Source organism: Ornithorhynchus anatinus, chromosome 9 (genome assembly GCF_004115215.2).
Source record: "Ornithorhynchus anatinus isolate Pmale09 chromosome 9, mOrnAna1.pri.v4, whole genome shotgun sequence".
Classification (NCBI taxonomy): Eukaryota; Metazoa; Chordata; class Mammalia; order Monotremata; family Ornithorhynchidae; genus Ornithorhynchus; species Ornithorhynchus anatinus.
Window position 1 is genome coordinate 25842946 of NC_041736.1, and position 23617 is coordinate 25866562.

The 23617-nt window shown below is 42.9% G+C and overlaps 1 non-coding gene across 1 annotated transcript; it reads left to right on the forward strand.

Annotated features, from left to right (window-relative positions):
* Positions 1 to 20420: 20420 nt before the first annotated feature.
* LOC114814459 lies at positions 20421 to 20558 on the forward strand. Its single transcript, XR_003762252.1, has one exon. It is a non-coding gene; the product is annotated as a small nucleolar RNA SNORA7 (small nucleolar RNA).
* The last annotated feature ends 3059 nt before the right edge of the window (positions 20559 to 23617 follow it).

Here is a 23617-nt window from a genome sequence, read left to right on the forward strand (position 1 = left end):
GATGGACACACAAAGTATTTGCAAACTGATAGAGAAAGTAGGAAGAATAAGGATTTGGTAGGAAACAGAAGAAAGATGCCAGGTTGAAACATTGAACAAATCTAAATAAATAGCTGGTTAGGCATATGTCTCCTCCAGGAAGTCTTCCCCAACTAATCTCTCATCTTCCCACACTTCTCCCCTTCCCTATGCGTCACAATCCTTATCCGAATCCTTATCCCCTAAGAACTTTAATGCTCGCCCCTCTCCCTTACTCTGTTGTTTTACCTTCTTATAAATTATTTCATTGGCCATCACCCCCACTAGGTTTTAAACTCCTAGTGGGTAAGGATTGTACCTACTCTATATACTCTCTCAAACATTCAGTAAGGGTCCTTTACACAGGAACCAGTCGGTAAATACCATTGATTGAGGCAGAGTACATGTGCACATGTGCACACCCACACACACTAACACACATGTGATGTGTAGAAGATGGGCATAACTGCATGAAGGTAAGATACTGAACCTTTGAAAAGTCTTTGGGAGATTACCATTTGGCTAACCTAGCTGAGAATCTGCTTATTTGAATAAAAGCCATTGAAACTCTTGATGATACGTCTGAACAGAAGAACCAAGTCTGAATTGCCAACCTTACGGCTGCTAGAGAAGGTTTGCAGAAACAACATGCCACTTTAGGAACAATCAAAACCTGCCTCATTAGACAGATTAAACGAGAAGGAGTTTGATGGACTAGTATTTGTTAACAATTCAGCAGTGAAGGGCTGGAGAGCGTGGGGGTCAAAGACTTTCACAAAGTGTATTTCTGTAAAATGAGGGTCTCAAGTCGCCTGAAACTTCCCCATTGTCTCCAAATCAGTTAGTAGTGAATGTGCTTTTCTGCTTACAATACTGAAGAGTTTGACTCAGTGAGAGGAGGCGTCCAGGGTCCAGATAGCTCTGAATTGGTCCCCTGAACCCTTCACCGAGGGTTCCTTCAGCCTTGAGGAAAGGGCTGCAGGTGGGAAACGTCACCACTATTTCAGTGGCCTCAGAATTCCTGAAGCAGGTATTGAGGCCCTAAGCCACGAGGAATAGCCTGCATGACCCATGTTACCCTGGAGCTGAGATCCCCTGAGAGATTTGGGACAGAGAAGAATTTGTCCTACAGAAGAAGTCACCAATACTCACTGAGAACAGTTGGCATTTACTGTAAATATAAAGATGGAAAGAGTTTACTGTAAAATGTAGCTTCATGGTCTATAATCAAGGAATTTCATTTCAGCTCTCAGACTAGAAAAATAAAGTCTGGGCCTTAGGGAACAATTTCATAGAATCTAGTATAAATCCATTTTTATGTCGTTTTTTTTTCCTAAACTCGCTTTTTTACATAATCTCATGCATCACAGCATAATTGTAAAACAAATAACATATGATGTCTTACAGACGCTATAGTGGAAAGGGAAGTAGACAATTCATACTGATCATTTTTAATAAGTAGCGTTATTGCCCCTTAAAGGAAATTATTCTTCCATCTCTCTTGAAAATGTTTCAAGTTATTTAATACCCCTGTCACTCCTCATTCAGTCACTTCCATCTTTGTTTTCAAGATCTGTCAAAAATCTGGCTGGGCCTTAATGGGATTCAGAGGTTGAATATAAAGCAGTAAAAAGAAAGAATTTGCCCTCCCCCTTCCCCATCCCTGCCCCCACCCTCTCCCATCCCCAGGCCCAGAAACATGGCTGCTGTTGGCTGACCCATGTCCTGACTAAGATGCTGCAGCACATTGGAGTGGTTAGGGGAGAAGAGGTGCACTGGATCAACACCAGGACCTTGGCTCCCGAATCCCCAATCATCTTGCAAAGAAGAGATCAAAGCTCAGGATCTGGCCCAGAGCTGGAATCAAACCAGAATGGACTAGGACTCAGTTATGATGCAAGAAAAGGTCCCAGAATGGACCCTGAGGTGTAAACATCATTTGACCATAATGATAATTCTTGCATTTATTAAGCACTTACTCTGTGCCAGGCACTGTAGCTAAGCACTGGGGTGGATACAAGCAAAACGGGTTGGATACAGCCTCCGTCCCACGTGGGGCTCATGGTCTCAATCTCCATTTTACAGACTAGGGAACTGAGTGAGGTCCAGAGAGGTGAAGTGACTTGTCCAAGGTCACACAGCAGACAAGTGGCGGAGCTGGGATTAGAATCCATAACCTTCTGACTCCCAGGCCCGTGTCTAATCAGTACACCATGCTGCTTCCCATGAGTCCCGGGGAGCATTTTAGATGGCAGGGGCCATGTGGCCAATCTAGGCCTTTCTGCTGGAGGTGGGTTGACTGCTCCCACCTCCTCCCTCCTCCTTAGTTCTATGCCATGTATTTGGAGATATCTGTCATCATCTCATCATCATCAATGATATTTATTGAGCATTTACTCTGTGCAGAACACTATACTAACCATTTAGAGATCAAACATTACCCAATCCCCCTCTTATTCTCCCTATTGGTCAACTCCTTCAGTCCAACTGCCAAGAGGGCAGAAGCAGAATCAGTAGTTAGAGAAGCTGCATAGCCAGAGAAGCAGTATGGTCTAATGGATAAGCAGTGTGACTCAGTGGAAAGAGTCCTGGCTGGGAGGTCAGAGGTCATGGGTTCAAATCCTGGCTCCACCACTTGTCAGCTGTGTGATTTTGGTCAAGTCACTTAACTTCTCTGGGCCTCAGTTCCCTCACCTGTAAAATGGGGATTAAGACTGTGAACCCCACGTGGGACAATCTGATGACCCTATATCCTCCCCAGAGCTTAGAACAGTGCTTTGCACATAGTAAGCGCTTAACAAATGCCATCATTATTATTATTAATGGATAGAGCATGGACCTGAGATCTAATCCCGGCTCTGCCACTTGTTTGCCCTGGGACCTCGGACATGTCACTTCACTTCTCCGTGCCTCAATTATCTCACCTGTAAAATGGGGATTAAGACTGTGACCCCTGGATGGAATATGGACTATGGTCTGACCTGATTAGCTTATATCTACCCTGGCGCTTAGAAGAGTGCCCAGCCAAAGAGCTTAACAAACACCATAAAAAAAAAGGATAAAGCACTTAATCACTCATACTGAACTAAGTAAGTGCATCCGATTTTGAGTTATTTGGCTTTGTTCTAAAAGGCTGTCTCCAGAAGCTTTGTTATTTATTGTTTTGAAATGGCACTTTTATCTCATATTCATGGAAATGCATAAATGTTTGCTTCTTTGACTTTACGGGGCTCTTCTCGATATAGTTATCAAGGTTACGGCAACCATTACACTGGGAACGAAGCATCTTCTTGAATCTATGCTTTCTGATGCAATCCTGTGAGGGGATGGGTTCTTCTTTAAGCTTTCATTTAAGGTTTCAGTCTTCATTTAGATTATGTGGCCATGTGGCAGGGTTAGGTCCAGGGCAAGTGTTCCTTGCAAACAGGAGGAATCAAATCAAATAGCTTTTTTATAGCAGGGTCTCTGCTGCTTAGAATTCTAATCTAATATACTTTTTGCAATAGTAAATTGTGGACATACAAAGTAGGCATTTTCACTTTAAGGGAAAGAAAATATCATTTTATCCCAACGTAACAATTTCTCAGGCCCCAGGTCGAGATAACTACAACATCTGGTACTCTACTCCACAAAAAGAGCAAGAAATACTTTGGCCTGGTTTTGACATAATTATCCATCCATTAGATGCCTTCAACAACTAGGGGTTATTCTTCTCACTGTTTGTCATTTAACAGTGATGCTTTAAGTATCTGGGAAAACATCAGAGAATATCCTATCAGTAAACAAGCACTAGGAATTTTCCAGTCATATAAGGCATCTTGCAGAATACTTGAATGAGTAAATACATTTCATTTTTATATAATGAAATGCCAGGAAATCAAATGCCTAATTTTAGAAGACAAATGAGGAAGGTGGATGCACAGCACGGTAGAGAGTGATTTGAAAAATAATGAACTTCCCTTAATTCCAAGTTCCTTAATTTTCCACCCCCTCTTTCCCGTGTTCTCTTGCCTCATGACTATGGATTACACTAACTGCAAAGAGTGGGATAATGTGGGATTAAGGTCCTTTCAGACACCGTCTTCATATAGTGGTCTTTTGTATGTTTTGTCTTTCCTTTCCGGGGTTGGGGGGAAAGAAGAGAGAAGAGAAGCAGATGGAGGGAGGAAGGAGAACATTTCTAGCCACATAAATCAATCTTTTTTTTTTTAATGGCATCTGTTAAGCGTATACTAGATGCCAGACACTCTATCAAGTGCTGAGATAAATAGAAGCTAATCAGGTTGGACACAGTCTGTATCCTCCATGGGACTGGACACAGCCCATATCCCACATGGGGCTCACAGTCTTGATCCCCATTTTACAGATGAGGTGACTGAGGCACAGAGAAGTCAAGTGACTTGCCCAAAGTCACACAGCAGACAAGTGGCGGAGTCGGGATTAGAACCCAGGTCAGCCAGTCATTCAGTCAAATTTATTAAAGTCTTACTTTGTTCAGGGCACTGTTTTAAGCTCTGGGGAGAGTACAATACAACAATAAATAGATGCATTCCCTGCCCACAATGAGCTTACTCATTCAATCATCTTTATAGGAATCCCAATAATAATGATAGCAATGAAAACGATTGCCGCCAGCCCCCGGTTCGTACCAACCAGGAGCTTCCTGGACCCAGGGAGCTGTGGTGTCGCGTAGTAGAGGTCAAACACTGAAACACTGCCGACACTGAAAACCAGTTAAAATTCAATAACCAAATGTAGGCTAGTAAAAATGTTGAAGCTACACCGTAATTGTGGGGTTGGGAGTGGGCAGTCATTAAGTCTTTCATCACTCCTGGCCAAGAGTCATGGATCACAGACTGCCGTAGCTGGCATGGATTCTTCTCTTCCACTGTGTTGTGGCAGGAATAGAGTTTTCCCAAAGCATCAGGAACCCCTCTCTCACCCCTGTATCCCTAGTGGCATGAATGTGCTGGACTTCTTTGTTTCAACTTCATGAAAGGTTAAAGAACCGGGGTCAACATTTTGACATCTCCAATGTATTCAAATCAACCAGTCAATCTATAAGTGGTATTTTCTGAGTCCTTACTGTCCAGAGCACAGTACTAATTTAAAGGACTGAGGCCAACATTTTGACATCTCCAGTTTGATCAGATCAACCAATCAATCAATCAGTGTTATTTTCTGAGTCCTTACTGTCTAGAACACAATACTCAGAGCTTGGGAAATACAATAGAACAAGGTTGGTAAAAGCAATTATCTCCCATAAGAGAGCCTACAGTCTACAAATCAAAGGAAGCATTTGAGCTCATCACCTGTGTATGTGTTACTCTTTGGGATGACGGACATTTCCATCTGTTTCTTTCTGTATCCTTCGGGCAGTGCCATGTTGGGCCCGTGGAACTTCTTCTGTGATGGGTAAAAGTCCTGAGTTTGGCAGCGATCCACTTACTTCTTCCTTGATTTTATCCACTTAGGCGTTTCACCATGAGTGGTGTAGATTTTTAAGCTTGACCTGCACACAATCTTTTGCAGTTGCATAGGTATCCATTTTGATAGAATCATGAGGAATTTTGAATATATTTCCCTGTCACATGGGGGATTGGAAAATACGAGTTTCAGAAGGTAAAGGGAATAATTTTCTGACCAGGAGGTTTGGTAAATACTGGAATGAGTTCCCAGTGGAGTTTTTAATGTGAAATCTCCTTTCTAAGGTCCTTTAAAATAGGGCAGATTATTTTTGTCTGATCTTCCCTGAAGGCAGAATAGAATTTGATGACTTCTCTAGATTGTCACCAGCCCCAGGATTCTCTGCTTCCAAAGGTAGAAATGTTATTAGATTTTGCAAAAGTACAAACACATGACAGGTAAATTCTGGGAGGATTCAGGACGCTATAAATATTTTTAAGGAAGGACTGCAAAATCTTGAAGAATTGCCTGAAGTGTAGACTTACATACCAGGCAATTTCACCTCTCCTATCTCACCGTGAAAGAGGTTTGCAAAATATAAAAATGTCTCACTTAAGATGTATTTTGAGGATGATGCCACATAGTTTTGTTTCAGGAGTATTCCACTAAAAGAGTATTTTAACAGGTGGCTCAGAGATGTCTGGGTACTTTTTTTGGAATTAGAAATTATTAATGAAATGGAAAATGCCCAGTTTGAAAGATTCCTAAATGAAAATTTGGAAGCAGGGTGGCTTAGTGGAAAGTGAAGGGGCTTGGGAGTTGGAGGTCATGGGTTCTAATCCCGGTCTGCCACTTGTCAGCTGTGTGACTTTAGGCAAATCACTTAACTTCTCTGTGCCTCAGTGAACTCATCTGTAGGGTTAGTTTTTCTTAAATTTAATGCTGAATTCTAAAAAACAGAAATAAATGCTTATTTCTTTGTAAGGTGTCTGTGAACTCACTGGGGTCAGGGAATAGTTTACTAACTCTGTTGTAATGTACTCTCCCAAGCCCCTAGTAGAGTGCTCTGCACAAGGTAAGCACTCAATAAATATGATTGATTGATTGAACAACATTGGACGAACACAGTCTTGGGAGTCAGGAGCTCTGGGTTCTAATCTCAGCTCTGCCATTTGCCTGCTGTGTGACTTCGGGCAAGTGACTCAACTTGTCTAGACCTCAGTTTTCTCATCTTGTAAAATGGTGATCCATTCCCCGTTCTCTCTATTTTCTGTGAACCTGATATGGGACAGGGATTATCCCTAACCTGGTGATCTTGAGAGAAGTATTATAGAGCCTGGGAGGAACAGGAACTTTGGATTGCTTCTTACTGTATCTACCCCAGCGCTTAGCATAGGGTTCGTTCCATAGTATGTGTTTAGAAAATACGGTTATTATTATTAATATTATTAAGTCTGCCAAATAAGGTGTTTGGTGGTTAGAACAAAACACCAGTTACAAAGCATCAGTGTGAAAGGGATTGGACATTTCTGCGAGATATAATTGCTAAGACATCATCAAGACAAGTACACTCTCTTACACTGTATGCTTAATACGATGCTCTACCCACAAAAAGTACTCAATATATACCACTGAATTAATGGCGTGTTGTAATGTAACATGCCACCAAGACTGGTTTCTTGACAGTATGTTCCAAAGTGAACCGGGACACCCATCATCTTAAGGTCAAAACGCTATCTTTTCCTATTCTTCAACTCCCTTCAGCATCACCCTGACTTGCTCTCTCTATTCATCGCCCCTCCCAACCCCACAGCACTTATGTACAAATCTGTAATCTCTTCATTTATACTAATGTCTGTCTTCCCTTCTAGACTGTAAGCTCGTTGTGGGCAGGGAATGTGTCTATTTATTGTTGTATCGTACTCTCCCAGGTGCTCTGTACAGTGCTCTGCATGCAGTAAGCTCTCAATCACAACAGAAGCCATCCTGCACCCTAGGCCAGGAATGTGTAAGAGGGTGTCTCTCACCTTCACACCAACCAAATAAGTCATGGAGGAGCTGGGGAGGGGACAGTTTGGATAAATAGAATCCTGAATCCAGAATGGCCGAGAAGGATAGGTAATAAATAACGGGCACCGCCGACATTCTGGGCAGCAGAACAAGACTTGCAGTAGCCAGCTGCAGGTCTACTCTGCTCAGAGCATGGGCCACCCATTCTGTATGCAATCAGTGAGGAGCCATGGTACAGATGAGTGTCCCGCTGAACGCTCTTGGGGCTGGAAGCGAGGTGGCTTCGCCACAGATGTGTAATGCTTAAATGGATTCCTCCCAAGTGGTAAGTGTTCTTGGGTGGAAGTGATGCATAAGTGAATCCTTCAAGGGAAGTGAATTTCTCATGGGTGGGACGTAGGTGTTTGCCATGTGAGAGTAACACATGAGTATATTCTTCCCGATAGGGAAGACCTAATATCATCAAATAATCATATTCTTCCCAAAAGGGGACTCCCGAAAGGGAGGCTCAATTCGGCACGTCCAAAATAATCAAATAATTCAATTTGCCTCATAAAACAGCCTTTCTGTCCCCGGTCCCCCGCCACCCCCTTCTCTCTCACCACACTGATTCCAGAATGGTCTGCATAGAGGTGATAATCGAAGCCATGACAACCATCGCGCAGAGACGGGTTCGTGGATCAGCATGGTGACAGTGAGAGACAGGAGTCAGAAAAGACTGAGCCACACAAAATTTATTCCACATGGCGAACTGAACCTCCCTTTCAGGAGGAATATACTTAGGCAATACTCGCAGGTGGCAAATCACCTACCTCCTGCCCACGAACACTTCCTATTTGGGAGGAATTCATTTATGAATGTGGCAAAGCCATCTCGCTTCCAGTCCCACGAACGTTCAGTGGGACACTCATTTGGTGGAAGCAGAGTGGGCAGCCCATAGTCTGGGCAGAGTTGACCTGCAGCCGGCTACTGCAAGTGTCAAGCTGCTGCCTAGAAAGTTGGAGGTGCCAGGCATTTATTACTTAGCCTTCTTGGCCATTCTGGATTCAGGATTCTATTTATGTAAACTGCCCTCTGTTAACGGCGGCCCCACATTTGGTGCAGACAGAGCGGGCATCCCACAGTCTGGGCAGAGGTGACCCGCAGGCGGCTGCCACAAGTCTCAATCCGCTGCACAGAAGGCCAGAGGCTTCAGGTATTCATTCCCTGTGCTCCTAGGCCATTCCTGTTTCCAGCCTCAGTTTTTCCAATCTCCACACTCCCCCCTCTTCCATACTTAATTTGAGTGGCACGGGGCCAAGGACACCTTCTGTATGCCCAGCTTGAGCTGACGATTTAGCAGTTTTGGTTGTAGGGGTGCACTTCCGAATTCCACCTTGCTGGGTCAGGCGAGATAGCATTTAAGCATTTGACCTGGAGATGGTGGGTACCCTGGGGTCACTTTGGCACATACCCAGATCTACATCGCCAGCCCTAATCTTGCTCCCTCCCTCCAAGGCTCACATCTCCTTCTGTCTTCAAGACAATTCTACTTGGATGTCCTTCTGTCACCTCAAACTTAACATGTCCAAAACAGAGCTCTTTATCTTCCCACCCAAACCCTGTCCTCCCACTGACTTTCCCATCACTGAAGACATCTCCACAATCCTTCCTGTCTCACAAGCCTATAACCTTGACACTATCCTTGATTCCTCTTTGTCATTCAACCCACACACACAATCCATCACCAAATCTTGTCAGTCCCACATGACATCGCTAAAATCTGCCCTTTCCCCTCTATCCAGATGGCTACAACGATCGTACAATTACTCATCCTATCCTCCTTGCTGGCCTCCCAGCCTCCTGTCTCTCCCCTCTCCAGTCTATCCTTCACTCTGCTGCTCGGATCATTTTTCTACAGAAACATTCAGGACATGTCACCCTCCTCCTCAAAAAACTCAAGTGGCTGCCCATCCACCTCCATATCAAACAAAAACTCCTCTCCATTGGCCTTAAAGCAGTCCATCACCCTGCCCTACCTCACCTCACTTCTTTCCTTCTACAACTCAGCCTGCACACTTCTCTCCTCTAGGGCTAACCTTCCCTCTATGCCTCGTTCTCGCCTGTCTCGCCACCGACCCCTGGCCCATGTCCTGCCTCTGGCCTGGAACTCCCTCCCTCCTCAAATCCACCAGACAATTACTCTCCCCCTCTTCAAAGCCTTATCCAAGGTACAACTCCCAGACTGAGCCCCACTTTTCCTCATCTCCCACACCCTTCTGTGTTGCCCTGATTTTCTCCCTTTGCTCTTCTACACTCCCAGCTCCACAACACTTATGTATATATCTGTAACTTTATTTATTTGTTTTGATGTCTATCTCCCCTGCTCTAGACTGAAAGCTCACTGTGGGCAGGGAATGTCACTGCTTATAGTGTATTATACTTTCCCAACCACTTAGTACAGTGCTCTACACACATTCAGCACTCAATAAATATGATTGAATAATTTGCCCCTCGTTACATTGATTATTCCAGTTCCAACCAGCCACAGCCACAGCCTTCCCAGCATTCCCAAAGTTAAGAAGGCCTCTCACTTCTCCTGTTTTCTTACCTTTGCCAGTCTGAAGTGGAGGCTGATGGGAAGTCTTGATGGCGTGAGCGATGGACAGCTCCTCTCCTGACTGCAGGCCCTGAACAGTCCAGTGATTATGAGGACCAGACAGAGGCTCAGGCTACGGCTTGTTTCTCATCCTTCCCGTGCCAGAGTGACTTGGCCTAGTGGAAAGAGCAGCGGTCAGGGAGTGACAGGACCTGGGTTCCAATTCTGCCAATTGTCTTCTGGGTGATCTTGGCCAAGTCACTTAGATTCTCTGGGCTTCAGTTTCCGCCTCTCTACAATGGGGATTCAATATCTGCTTGATCCCCATGTGGGACCTGGACTGTGTCCATTGTGATTCACTTGCATTTACCCTAGTCCTTCACACACTGTATGTGCTTAACAAATACAATCACAAAGCCTAAAAACTTCACCAGCACTATCTACAGATGTACCCAACATCAAATGGTAGGATAAGACAGTCACAGGAGTCCTGGAAGGATGTCAGCTCATGATATCAAAGTAACACTCACATAAAAATAATTCTGCAGGGTGGGGCATATGACAAGAAGAGAGAAGAGCAGGACACCTAAGCATCTGATACATGGGGGACTAACTGAAAGTGGGGATGCCCAAGCCATGAGCAGCATGTTGGAGTGGCTAAAGCACAGGCCTGGGACTCAGAAGGTCATGGGTTCTAATCCCACCTTTGCCACTTGCCTGCTGGGTGACCTTGGACAAGTCACTTAACTTCTCTGAAACTCAGTTACCTCATCTGTAAAATGAAGATTGAGAGTGTGAGCTCCACCTGGGACAGGGACTACATCCAACCAGTTTTGCTTGTATCCACCCCCTCGCTTAGCAAAGTCTGTGCCCACAGTAAGTGCTTAATAAATACCATAATTATTATTATTACTGTTATTATTGTTAGGAGAGCAGAGTCGGTGATATAGAGAAGCCTAGTCTGAAACAATGTGCACCAAAGTGAAGGGTTGGTAAACCAGTCCTTAGACTGTGAGTTCCGTGTGGGACGGGGCCCGGGTCAAACTCGATGAATTTGTATCTACAACAGTGATTAGACCAGTGCTTGACACATAGTAAGAACTTAACGAATATTATTGTTAATAATGTTGGTATTTGTTAAGCGCATACTATGTGCCGAGCACTGTTCTAAGCGCTGGGGTAGACATAGGGGAATCAGGTTGTCCCACGTGGGGCTCCCAGTCTTCATCCCCATTTTACAGATGAGGGAACTGAGGCACAGAGAAGTTAAGTGACTTGCCCTCAGTCACACAGCCGACAAGTGGCAGAGCTGGGATTCGAACTCATGAGCCCTGACTTTGTTACTGGCAAGCAACATGGCTTAGTGGAAAGAGCACGGGCTTGGGAGTCAGAGGTCATGCTTTCTAATCCTGCCTCTGCCGCTTGTCAGCTGTGTGACTTTGGGCAAGTCACTTAACTTCTCTGTGCTTCAGTTCCCTCATCTGTAAAATGGGGATGAAGACTGGGAGCCCCACGTGGGACAACCTGATTACCTTGTATCTACCCCAGAGCTTAGAACAGTGCTTGGCACATAGTAATCGCTTAAATACCATCATTATCATCATTATTCTTATTAGGAGGATTGTTTTCTTGGAGCAAATGGCTCACAAAAAAGGGGAAGGCCCAGATGAAGCCTGGAAGCTAATATAGGCTCGTCACGAACTCATTAATGCAACAAGACTCTAGATGGAACTGCAGACCATATTGCAGAGTGTGTCAGTTATGATTTGTGAGTGGAAAAATTGGTCTTTATAAGCAGAGTCACAGTCACACATTGATAGATATTACAGCAGCAGCAGCATCGAAAATGAATGACGTACTTATATCGATATATTCAATATCTAATACATTATATAAATATATTGCATATAAACTAAATCCATTGGCCAATTGTCCTTATAGTGGGGAGATGAGAAATTTGCTGATGAAAACCAAGAGAAGGGAGATAATATGAGGAAAGTTTGTGTTAGAAATGATTCCACTTCAAAATCAAATTCCTGGAAGATTCCTCTACAACCTTCATGCCAGTCTTCAGCTATATCTACTTAGAGCAAAATACTGAGAAAGAAAGGAGAGTAATTGATTCAATGAAAAAGACAGGAAGCCTGAATTTGGTAATCTAGGGCCATATGAGAAAATGATTTGATAAGGAAATAGAAACTCACCTATTCCATCTATCCCTAACGACACACACCTAAGAGGATAAATGCTGATTTTTCTGAACTGAGGGATTAATCACTAATCCAAGAGTGGAAGCTAAATGGATTTAAGACCCATCAGGAAAGGTCAAATTGTGTAATGCAGCACGCAGGGGTAACCAGGCGTAATACACCGTCCAACGATCCATAAAATTCAGGAAAATCCAATGGGGGCGGTGTAGTCGAAAATGACAGCTAAATTAGACCATATTTCTGATTTAGTGGAACAGCTGTATAAATATGTCCATCAAAATACAAGTCGGTTTGGCATTAGCAAGGGAAACCACCTGGGCTAGTGTCGGGAAATCTGGATGAGATCTCAAAAGATCAAATTTATTGATTCTTGGACCAGCATTAATTGATCAACTCTGGCCAGCAGAGCTCTGTATTGGACATTTCCTTTGCGCAGCCCTCTGTACTGAGCACCTAATGTATGTGGAACATTTTACTGGGGCCTAATGTGTGCAGAATATCTTTCAAGGTCCTTTGGAAACTAAATAAATGGAAAACAGTTTATCAATTAATGGAATTTGTTGAGTGCTTGCTGTTTCCCCTTCTAGACTGTAAACTACTAGCGGGCAGAGAATGCATCTGCCATCTCTGCCATATTGTAATCTCCTGAGCATTTAATAGAGGGTTCTTCACACAGTAAACACTCAGTAAATACCGTTGATTGATCGTGTGCAGGGTACTGTCCTAAGCACTTGGGAGACCACTGCAAAATAGAGTAGGAAGGCACGATCCCTGCCCTTGGGAAGCTCACTGTCTAATAGGAGCTTACAATTTGTTGGAAGGCACAATTTTTCGTCGAGAAGATCGCAAGCTAATGGGGAAGGCAGGGACACAGACATTTGTACCTGTACACTGGAAACAGGCAGAAAAATATAGTTGCAATCGTTAATAATAATAATTATGGTATTTGTTAAGCGCTTACTATGTGCCAGGCATTGTTCTAAGTGCTGGGGTAGATACAATATCATCAGGTTGGACATAGTCCCTGTCCCTCAGAGGGCTCACACTCTTAATCCCCACTTTATAGATGAGGGAACTGGTGCTCAGGGAAGTGAAGTGACTTGTCCGAGGTCACACAGCAGACAAGTGGCGGAGTCAAGAGTAGAACCTATGACCTAACTCCCAGGTCCATGTTCTGTCCACTGCTTCCATAAGAGCAATACAGTCACTGATAACAGTAAAAGTATGGGAATAATCACAGATGAAAAATTTCAAGAAGTGCTGAGGCCGGACATAAGTTAGGACTGTTAGGATGGCAAACCTTGGATGGTGGACATTAACAAGGGAACGTCCCCTGGAGGAGGTGGGCTTTCAGAAGGCTTTGAAAATGGGGAGAACAGTGAGCTAATGGGTTTGAAGATGGAATTTGCCCAGAGAGACTTATCTTACTCTTCCTCCAACTGCTCTTCGTAGAAGTAACCCTTTCTCACCTAACCAGGAGCTAGCAAACATTGGGAATGTCGGTAAAGAGCAATGAGATTCTTCAATAAATGCATCTAGGCATACAAAATCCTAGGACTGAAACTAGGTAGCAGCTGTTAGGAGCTCCTGTATGATGAGCAAAGAAAGAATGGGTTGGGAAGTTTATTTTACCTAGGAAGTGGGGGAAGGCTTAAATTCCATTTTCATCTTTTGAAGTTTGCGATGATTATATATGTGCTCCATTCGGTTGACCTGTGATATGTTGCAGTCCTTCAGATTCCCATTAAATCTTGAAGATCAACCATATTGTTCCCGTGCTTCCCTTTTTTGAACATGCTTTCAAATCCAGAGAGTGAGAGAGGCATAGGAGAAAATCTAGTGTGTCATTATTATTGTTATTATTATTCTATTTAATAATGATGGTGTTTATTAAGCACTTACTATGTGCCGAACACTGTTCTAAACACTGGGATAGGTACAAGCTTATTATTAGGTTGTCCCTCGAGGGGCACACAGTCTTATTTCCCATTTTACAGATGAGGTAACTGAGGCACAGAGAAGTTAAGTCACACAGTTGACGTGTCGGTGCTGCATTTGAATCCATGACCTCTGACTCCCGAGCTCTTTCCACTAAACTGAGCTGCTTTGTCTTTGTTAAGGGCTTACTACGGGTTCCAATCTCTGAGGTATAGCCAAGTTAATCAGGCAGGTCATATTTGATGTCACACACGGGGCCCAAAGTCTAATTTCCATTTTAGTTAAAGAAATTGAGGCACACAGAAATTAAGTGACTTAAGAAGTTAAGGGTCACACAACAGGCAAGTGCCAGAGCGAGGATTAGAAACTAGGTCCTCTGACTCCCAAGTCTGTGCTCTTTCCACCAGGCCACACTTCTCATTACTATTATTATTATGGACATAAGGCATTGGGATGATGCTTTTACGATCCCTGCATTCTTTGGGAAATGCAGGAAGGAGAATCAACCCAAATCATCCATTTTCTCCCATTCATAGTCATGGATGGTTTTATGTTTGGCACATCTGTGGAATAAAACTATTAAACTGCTCTAAGCAAATGTAATATTCTGCATTAATTTTGATTCGAGGAACACCCAGTTAATTTTTTTTTTTTACGAGCTAGAATAAATTAGGAAGCAGATCAAGAACTCCTTTGTTCTGCCCTGGCCAGAATCATATTTTAATCACCATCTGAATGAAATGGCACCCAGAGGATTCTAGTGTACCAGGAACCCTAAAGAAATTTCTGATTGGCAGATGATATTGACTTTTAACAATATTTTAAGAGCGGAATAAACACAAATAGGATTTATGAGACAATTAACTACTCCCAGCTGGTACTTACAATTTTTTACCTTCATACATTATTTGCGCTATTGAGACTGGAATGTGTTACCAACTTTCTGCATTCCCTTCCACTGGCAACTCTTCCAGGCATTCTTGGTGAGTCACACCTGGCTAATTATTGCAATCATCCACAATCCTAGCACATCCTATCCCACATCTGCAGGATTTTTACAAACGAGGGCTATGCTAGCCTTAGAGCCCGGAAAACCTATCGCCCTCTTCTTCTTCTCCCATCCTTCCGGTTATTTATTAAACTACAACAGTCCTTGTAACAGCAATACGATCTCTTTGTGCATGTCACTACCTTGAGGCTGAGTGCAACTGGAGAAACGTCCAAGAGGGTGGAATGTTTGGTTTGCCTCTTGAGAGTAGTTCTGATCAGGGCAGGATTGAATAGTGGTGACCTGGGGTAGCAGTGAGGGGATTGAAGAGTGAGGAGTGAGGCGGGGAATGTGTCTGTTTATTGTTGAGCTCTCCCAAGTGCTTAGGACAGTGCTCTGCACACAGTAGGTGCTCAATAAGTACAACTGAATGATTGAACGAAGTAGAAGGCTATTCACTTTAGTGAAGCCACCTCCAAAATCCGTGACGTCCGTCAATCGGTCAGCGGTATTTACTGAGCACTGTTCTACATGCTCAGGAGAGTAAAAAGCATCAGAGCTGGTAGACTCAATCCTTGCCTGCAGAAAGCTTGCAGTCTACAGGGGAGAGACATTAAGATGCGGATGGGGAAATAAGTAGAGTAGAATAGTAGAATATCCTGTCCTCTGGGAACCCTAACAGATTCTGCAGTGACTCCATTGCCCCAGGGCTAATCAGAAGATAATTCTGCTCCTATCAACTGTAGCGCAGGAAATTTTTTATGGTATTTATCAAGTACTTACTATGTACAGACACTGTTCTACACACTGGAGTAGATACAAGCTATTCAGGTTCGATACAATGTCCTCCATGGGGCTCACAGTCTTGATCCCAATTTTACAGATGAGGTAACTGAGACAGTGAATTTAAGTGACATGTCCAAGGTCACACAGAGGACAAGTGACGGAGCAGGGATTTCAACCCAGGTCCTTCTGAATCCCAGACCCGAGCTCTGACCACCAGGCCCTGCTGCTTCTTATGGAATTTTCCATCAGATAGGAAAGGTTTGGGGTTATCAAACCTGCCTTATTCCTGTACATGGACAGTGGTTTGGGAAAAACTTGCAGCTGCTTATTCCTCAGCTTGGCTCCGTGCCGTTGCCACCTGCAACCAAGGGTAGCTGGGCGTCCTGACATTCAGACAAGTTATGATTTCTGGGGAGCCGGTAGGAATGAAGAAAGATGACTTATGCCATGAGGGAGAAAAGAGAGGCGTCTAAGAGAGAGAGAGAGAGAATTGTCAGAGACAATTTCATAAATTACTTCGCAGTCGATCAATCGACAGTATTTACCGTGCACCTTTTGGGTGCAGAGCATTGCATTAAATGCTTGGGAGAGCACAATACAGCAGAGTTGGTAAATACATTCCCTATCCACAAGAAGCGAACAGTCTGGCCTCGAGGAAAAAGGAGAGGAGCTGGAAAGCAGAGATCCAGGTTCTGCCTACACTAATTTCCCTCGCTTCGTCATCTTCTGAATACTTAAGTGTGCATCCAAACCACTATCTTTATCCAAAGCACTACCTTGTTAGTGCAATCACTCATTATATCTTGACTGGATTACTGCATCGGCATCCTTTTTGATCTTCCAACTTCCTGTCTCTCCACACTTTGGTCTACACTTCACTCTTCTGCCCAGATTATCTTTCTACAGAAACGCTCTGGGCATGTCACCCCCTTCCTCAAAAATCTCCAGTGGTTGTCCATCAACCTTTGTATCTAGCAAAAAGTCCTCAGTATTGGCTTTAAAGCTCTCCATCCCCCTGTCCCTCCTACCTCACCTCCCTTCTCTCCTTCTATAGCCCAGCCTGCACACACTGCTCCTCTGCCGCTAACCTCCTCACTGGGCCTCGATCTCACCCATCTCACCGTCGACCTCTGGTCCACATCCTACCTCTGGCCTGGAATGCACTCCCTTCTCAAATCCTCCAAAGCAGTCACTTCCCCCCTGCAAAGCCCTACTGAAAGCTCACCTCCTCCAGGAACCCTCCCAGACTGTTGCCCCTTTTCCTCTGCTCCTCCTCCCCTCCCCATCACCCCGACTCCCTCCATCTGCTCTACTCCCCTCCCCATCCCAAAGCACTTGTGTATATATGTACCTATTTATTATTCTATTTATTTAATTAATGATGTGCATGTCTATAATTCTACTTATTAATACTAATGCTATTGATGCCAGTTTACTTGTTTTGATGTGTCTCCCCCCTTCTAGACTGTGAGCCCACTGCTGGGTAGGGATTGTCTCTGTTGCTGAATTGTACTTCCCAAACGCTTAGTAGAGTGCTCTGTGCACAGAAAGCGCTCAATAAAAGGATTGAATGAATAAATATCTCCATAAGTACTTTGGTGGACACCTCACTCCTAGCCCACAACACTTATTTACTTGTTTATATACTCTGCTGCTTCTCCTATCTGTAATTTGTTTTAATATCTGTCGCCCCCACTAGATTGCAATCTCCTCAGGACAGTGGTCACTGAAAACCTATTCTATTGTACTGTACTTCCCCAAGGGCCTAGAACAGCTCTCTGCACACAGTAAGTACTCGATAAATTCTACCGATCGACTGCTTCTGGCTGAACTTGGGCAAGTCACTTAACTTCTCTGGGCCTCAGTTTCTTCAGTAGAGGAGAAGTGTGTCTAGGGGAAAGAGCATGGAAGTCAGAACACCTGGGATCTAATCCTGGCTCTGCCACGTCCTATGTGACCTTGAGCGTGCCACTTAGCTTCTCTGTCTCTCAGTTGCCTCATCTACAAAATAGAGATTCAATACCTGTCTTCCCTCCTACTTAGACCATGAACCCCATGTGCGATCTGATGATCTTGTATCTACCCCAGCATTTAGAACACTGTTTGGCACATAGTAAGTCCTTAAAAAAACCACAGTTATCACTCCTCGTTGTTTGTAAAATGGGGATTAAATCATTGTTCCCTCTCCCCTTTGACTGTGACTCCCATGTAGGAAAGGGACTGTGTCTGATGCGACTGTATCAGATTTACCCCAGAACACAGCCCAGTGCTTGGCACACAGTAAGTACATAACAAAACTCACAATTATTTTCATTAATTCTTGACAGCTCCATTTATGTCACTCTGATAGGAGAGCTAAGGGAGAAGGATAATTCAGTAATCTGATTCCCACAGTCAAGCAAGTGGTTGCTTGAAATCTCCCTCTCTGCAATCTAATTGCATTGATAGCATAATGTCTCTAACGTCTCTAGCTTTTCCCTCTAATTGCCTCCTCTGAGATGTTTATCCATGAATTTACCCAAACCCTTTTTGAACCCACCCCTCCCCATATTCAAACCCCTCCCAAAATCCCATCTTCTCCAATCACTCTTCCATGATTAATTCGCAGCACCCCAAGTCATATAAACCCATCATTCATCACTAGAACTGCTACTTACCTATATTTACTCAGGAGTTGTGCTTATCAATCAATCTTTTGTAGTTATTGAGCACTTACTATAGGCAGAACACTGTACTTAGTACTTGGGAGAGTCGGGTACAACAGAATGAGCAGATACATTCCCTGCCTAGAATGAGCTCACAGTCTAGAGGGAGCTTGACATAGCTATTATCATCATCATTATCCAACTACTGTATTTGAAACTCTATTTACTCCTGTCTCCCCCTTTAGAATGTTAGCCCCTTATTGGGAGGATATGTGTCAGACATGTGTTTGGAGCACAAAGCACTACACCCAGTACGAACTCAATAAATGTTATTATTACAGTAAGCACTCAATAAATATGATTATTGCTATGAAACTCTAGTTTAATAGAGTTTAGTTTAATAGTTAATATTCAATAGTAGATATATTTAATATTATTTAACTATCATTTATTTTCATTATTATGTTATTTAAATATATAACATAGAGTTTAATAGAGTTTAGTTTAGTAGTTAATATTCAATAGTAGATATATTTAATATTAACTATTATTTATTTTTACTATTATGTTATTTAAATTTATGACATATATAGAATTATATATTATATTGTATACATTATCAAATAATATATGATACCACATATATATTTGTATTTATTATTTAACTATTTAATAAATAGTTAATGTGTTCAATAGTTGATATCTATTAAATATAATAATGTTTATTTAATAGTTAATCATTTAATGGAGATCTGAGTACAGTCCTAACAATTTCTGCCTTAGGGTCTTGTCCTTTATGAATTACGATGTTTAGTAAGTGCTTACTATGTGTCAAGCCCTGTTCAAGGTGGTGGGGTAGATGTATGATAATTGGGTCGGCAAAGTCCCTGTCCCCCATGAGGCTCACAGTCTAAGTAGAGATCTCAGTCTATGTAGGACGGTGATGAATCGTGGACACCTCCTTGAAATCCTCTAGGATTTCTTTTTTTTTTTCCTACCTTCACTAAAGCAATTAGCCAACCATCCCATCCTTGCTTGACGATCTCAGCAGGATAACATCAGATCTGGGAGCTTAGCCATTCTTCCTGGCTCTAACTGGAAAAGTGCTTTCATTAAAAGCTGATGTGAAAGTCACATCTTCACATGTAGGCAGGTTCGATCAATATAAAGCATTATCCTTGGGGGTAGAAAGGGTGTTGTCACCACATTTTGAAGACGAAGGCATGAATGTGATCATGAAGTATATCATCATCATCATCTTCGTCATCATCATCACCAAGAGTTTGCCTGAGTGTTCATCCTAGGTGCTTTAAGAACACACAAAAGAAATTTAAGAAGCCATCTCTTCCCTCCAAGGATTTGCAGAATTGTAGGAAGCCAAGGAAATGCAAATTGATGAATGAACAATAGGTGAAAGAGTAATAATATTGATAAAATAATTGGAAAAAAGAGAAAAATTATATTTATATGTAATATTATTTATAAATAAAAAATAAATAAATATTTAAAACAAAGATAAAGAAGCACACATAAGGGGGTATGACAATGGGGTGATATGACTGGGGTGGTCAGGAAGAAGCCAGAGAACGCTCTCTAGATTGTAAGCTCGCAGTGGGCAAGGAATGTGTCTACCAGTTCTATTTTAGTGAACTCCCCGAAGAGTTCAGTACAGTGCTCTGCATATAGTAGGTCCTTAATACATACCACAGATTGATTGATTTAATGAGCTGGTGAGCAGAAATGGAGTAGCCATATACAAACCAGCCCACACTTTGGCAAATTGGATTAGGGAATTTTTTTAATACACTGCAGCTGAATAAACACAGTGTCTACTGCAATGACCCCTCTCAGGGTCACACCTGGAGAGTTTCCAGTCCTCTACCAGTCTCGACTACGGGAGGGAGAGTCAAGCAGAGGCCTACCCATTCCATTCCTAGCTTGGCCCGTGGCTAGCGAATGGAAGGCCATCTGCTACAAGTCAAAACTCACCCAGGCTGGGCAGCAGTCAAAGGTGGAGGCTCAAGTTTACTGCTTGAAAGGAGCCAGTGGACAAGACAAAACTGCAATGAGCTAACCAGTCTCCCCACCCCAACCTTATGCTTTAAAATGGTTTGGGCTTTTCCCAGGGAGATAATTGATACTTGATGACCCTTAGATTAGAAGGAAACCTTCGGAGCACTATACATTTTCTAATTTTTCCATCATCGATAATTATTTCTCTTTAAGTGTTCACTTTCCACTTTGCATGAATAGAGGGAAAGACACCTTGTCTTAGAGCTGAAAGAGATTATTGATAGGCAGTTCTTTGGTGGTACAGTCATTTAGAAGAGGAAAATAATTCTTCATTCATGGACATTTTTACATATTTACTCCTGGAGAATCTATAATGGTCTTGATTTAAAGGACTTGAAGAATATCTCAAAGGCCCAGCCAGCATTATCTTGATTCCTGGATCAAATCTATGTTTCTGGCTTCCTCCCCAGAATCAGACACCAGGAAAATCTCCAAATAAAGTATTGAAATAGCTAAGTATTCTAAACTGTTGCCTAACTTTTACTGAAATCCTTTATCAATGAAGGACAAGAAAAGGTGTTACTGAATTACCCTGTAGGCTACTGAGACAACCAAAAGAGCTGTTCCCTTCTACTTTTCCATGTTAGGGATATTCATTCTTGGGATTGCCTTAGTTGTGACAGTGTTTTTGCAAATTACTGAATGCAATCGCCAAATCAATGCAAGATGTCAGAAAGTACAATGGAGTTAAAAGGGAATTAGGTGAACTGGATCCTGATTTGGGGCAGAAAGTGTTTTTGTTGAAATGCTATTCCACAGATCAAACTTTAACTACTTGCTTTTCCAATGTAATAAGATTAGAACATCAAACTGCAGGTAACCTGACAGAATAAATCCACATCTCCACAGATAAAAGCCCACTGCTGGGCCCTGAATTAAAGGATGGCATTCCATAGGTAGCTTAGCTAAACCAGCTGTAAAGCTATATAAGATACTATTTAAAATGAAACCAGATAAGCCAACAGAAATACTCAGAGCATAGGCTCTGGCAAGAACTATCTGATTTCCAGGTAATGAATCATCTGTTGAGGCTGTGACTTCTTTTGCCCAGGTGATTATCATCTCCAGGAAGAGGCTTCGGGACCCAGAGCTTTTGAGGAACCTCAAACTTTCCTAATTTAGCTTCCTTTAGATGGCTTAATTGACTTCTATCCCTTGCAAATGTGACTTTGTCCAGAAACTCAGAATAGACACTTTTATCTTCATCTTGCCATTACCTCAAAATAAAATACAGATAATCCACACCTACCTAATTAAATAAACCACACATCTCTCTTTTTCTGAGTTACCACTGTTTGGGCCTTGACTCCTCTGCCTCTAGGATGATCACCTGGAGAACTAGATAACACTGACTAGGAACCCCAAACTAGGAATACATTTGGGGGGGTTTATTTTTATTTTTAATGGTGTTTGTTAAATGCTTACTCTTATGCAGGCCCCATAGTAAGGGCTGGGATAGATACAGACTGATTATTTTGGACATTGCCCATATCTCATGAGGCTCACAGTCTTAATCTCTGTTTTACAGATGAGGTCACTGTGGCACAAAGATGTTCAGTGATTTGCCCAAGGTCACACAGCAGACAAGGGACCCACCTTTGACTCCATTGTTACTTCCAGGTATCGCCCCATCTCCCTCCTCCCATTCTTCCTCAAACTCCTTGAGAGAGTTGTTTACCTGTGCTGTTTCTCCACTTCCTCTCTTCCAATTCTCCCCTTGACCCCCTCCAATCTGGCTTCTGTCCTCTTCACTCTAAAGAAACTCACCTCTCAAAGGTCACCAATGAGCCTCTTGCCAAATCCAACACCCTCTAGTACATCATGACCCTCCTTGACTTCTCAGTTGCCTTCAGTGCTGTCAACGACCTCCTTCTCGGGGAAACAAAATCCAGCCTTGGCTTCACTGACACTGTCCTCTCTACTTGGATGTCCCACTGATAACTCAAACTCAACATGTCCAAAACAGAACTATTTATCTTCCTCGGGGCAAAACCTATTCTCCTTCTGACTTTCCCATCAGTGTAGACAGCTCCGCCATCTTTCCTGTCTCAGAAGCCCATAACCTTGGCTTTATCCTCTACTCATGTCTCTCATTCAACCGACATAATCAACCTGTCACCAGATCCTGTCGGTGGAACCTTCACAACATCATTAAAATCCACCCTTTTCACTCCATCCCTGTTAATTCAAGCATTTGAACTATCTCGCCTTGTTTGCGCATCAGCTTCCATGCTGATCTCCCTGCTTCCTGCTTCTCCCCATTCCAGGCAATATTTCACTCTGCTACCCAGATCTTTTTTCTACAAAACAGTTCAGTCCATGTTTCTCCTCCAGAGCCCCCAGAAGTGGCCCATCCACTTCTGCATCAAACAGAAACGCCTTATCATCAGCTATAAAGCACTCAATCACCTTTCCCCTCCTCACCCTACCTCATTACTTTCTTACTATTCATTCATTCAATAGTATTTATTGAGAACTTACTATGTGCAGAGCACTGTACTAAGTGCTTGGAATGAACAAGTTGGCAACAGATAGAGACAGTCCCTGCCATTATAACCCAGCCCTCAAACTCTGTTCCTCTAGAGTCAGCCTATTCACTGTACCTCAATTGCATTTATCTCGATGTTCACCTCACACACCTGTTGTCCTCTGGTTTCGCTCTTTATATATGTCCGACGATCATGGTCACCACTTTCAAAACCGTATTAAAAGCATATCTCCTCCAAGAAGCCTTCCCTTAGTCTTCCTTTGCCCTTCTCCCGTTCCCCTCTGCATCACCCTTGATTTTCACTCTTTACTCTCCTCTATATTAGTCCCACAGCACTAAGTACACACGTGTAATTAATTTATTTATATTAATGTCTGTCTCCCCCTCTAGAATGTAAGCTTGTTGTGGGAAGGGAACGTGTCTACCAACCCCGTTGGATTGAAGAGGCAGAGCTGGGATCAGAACCTAGGTCATCTA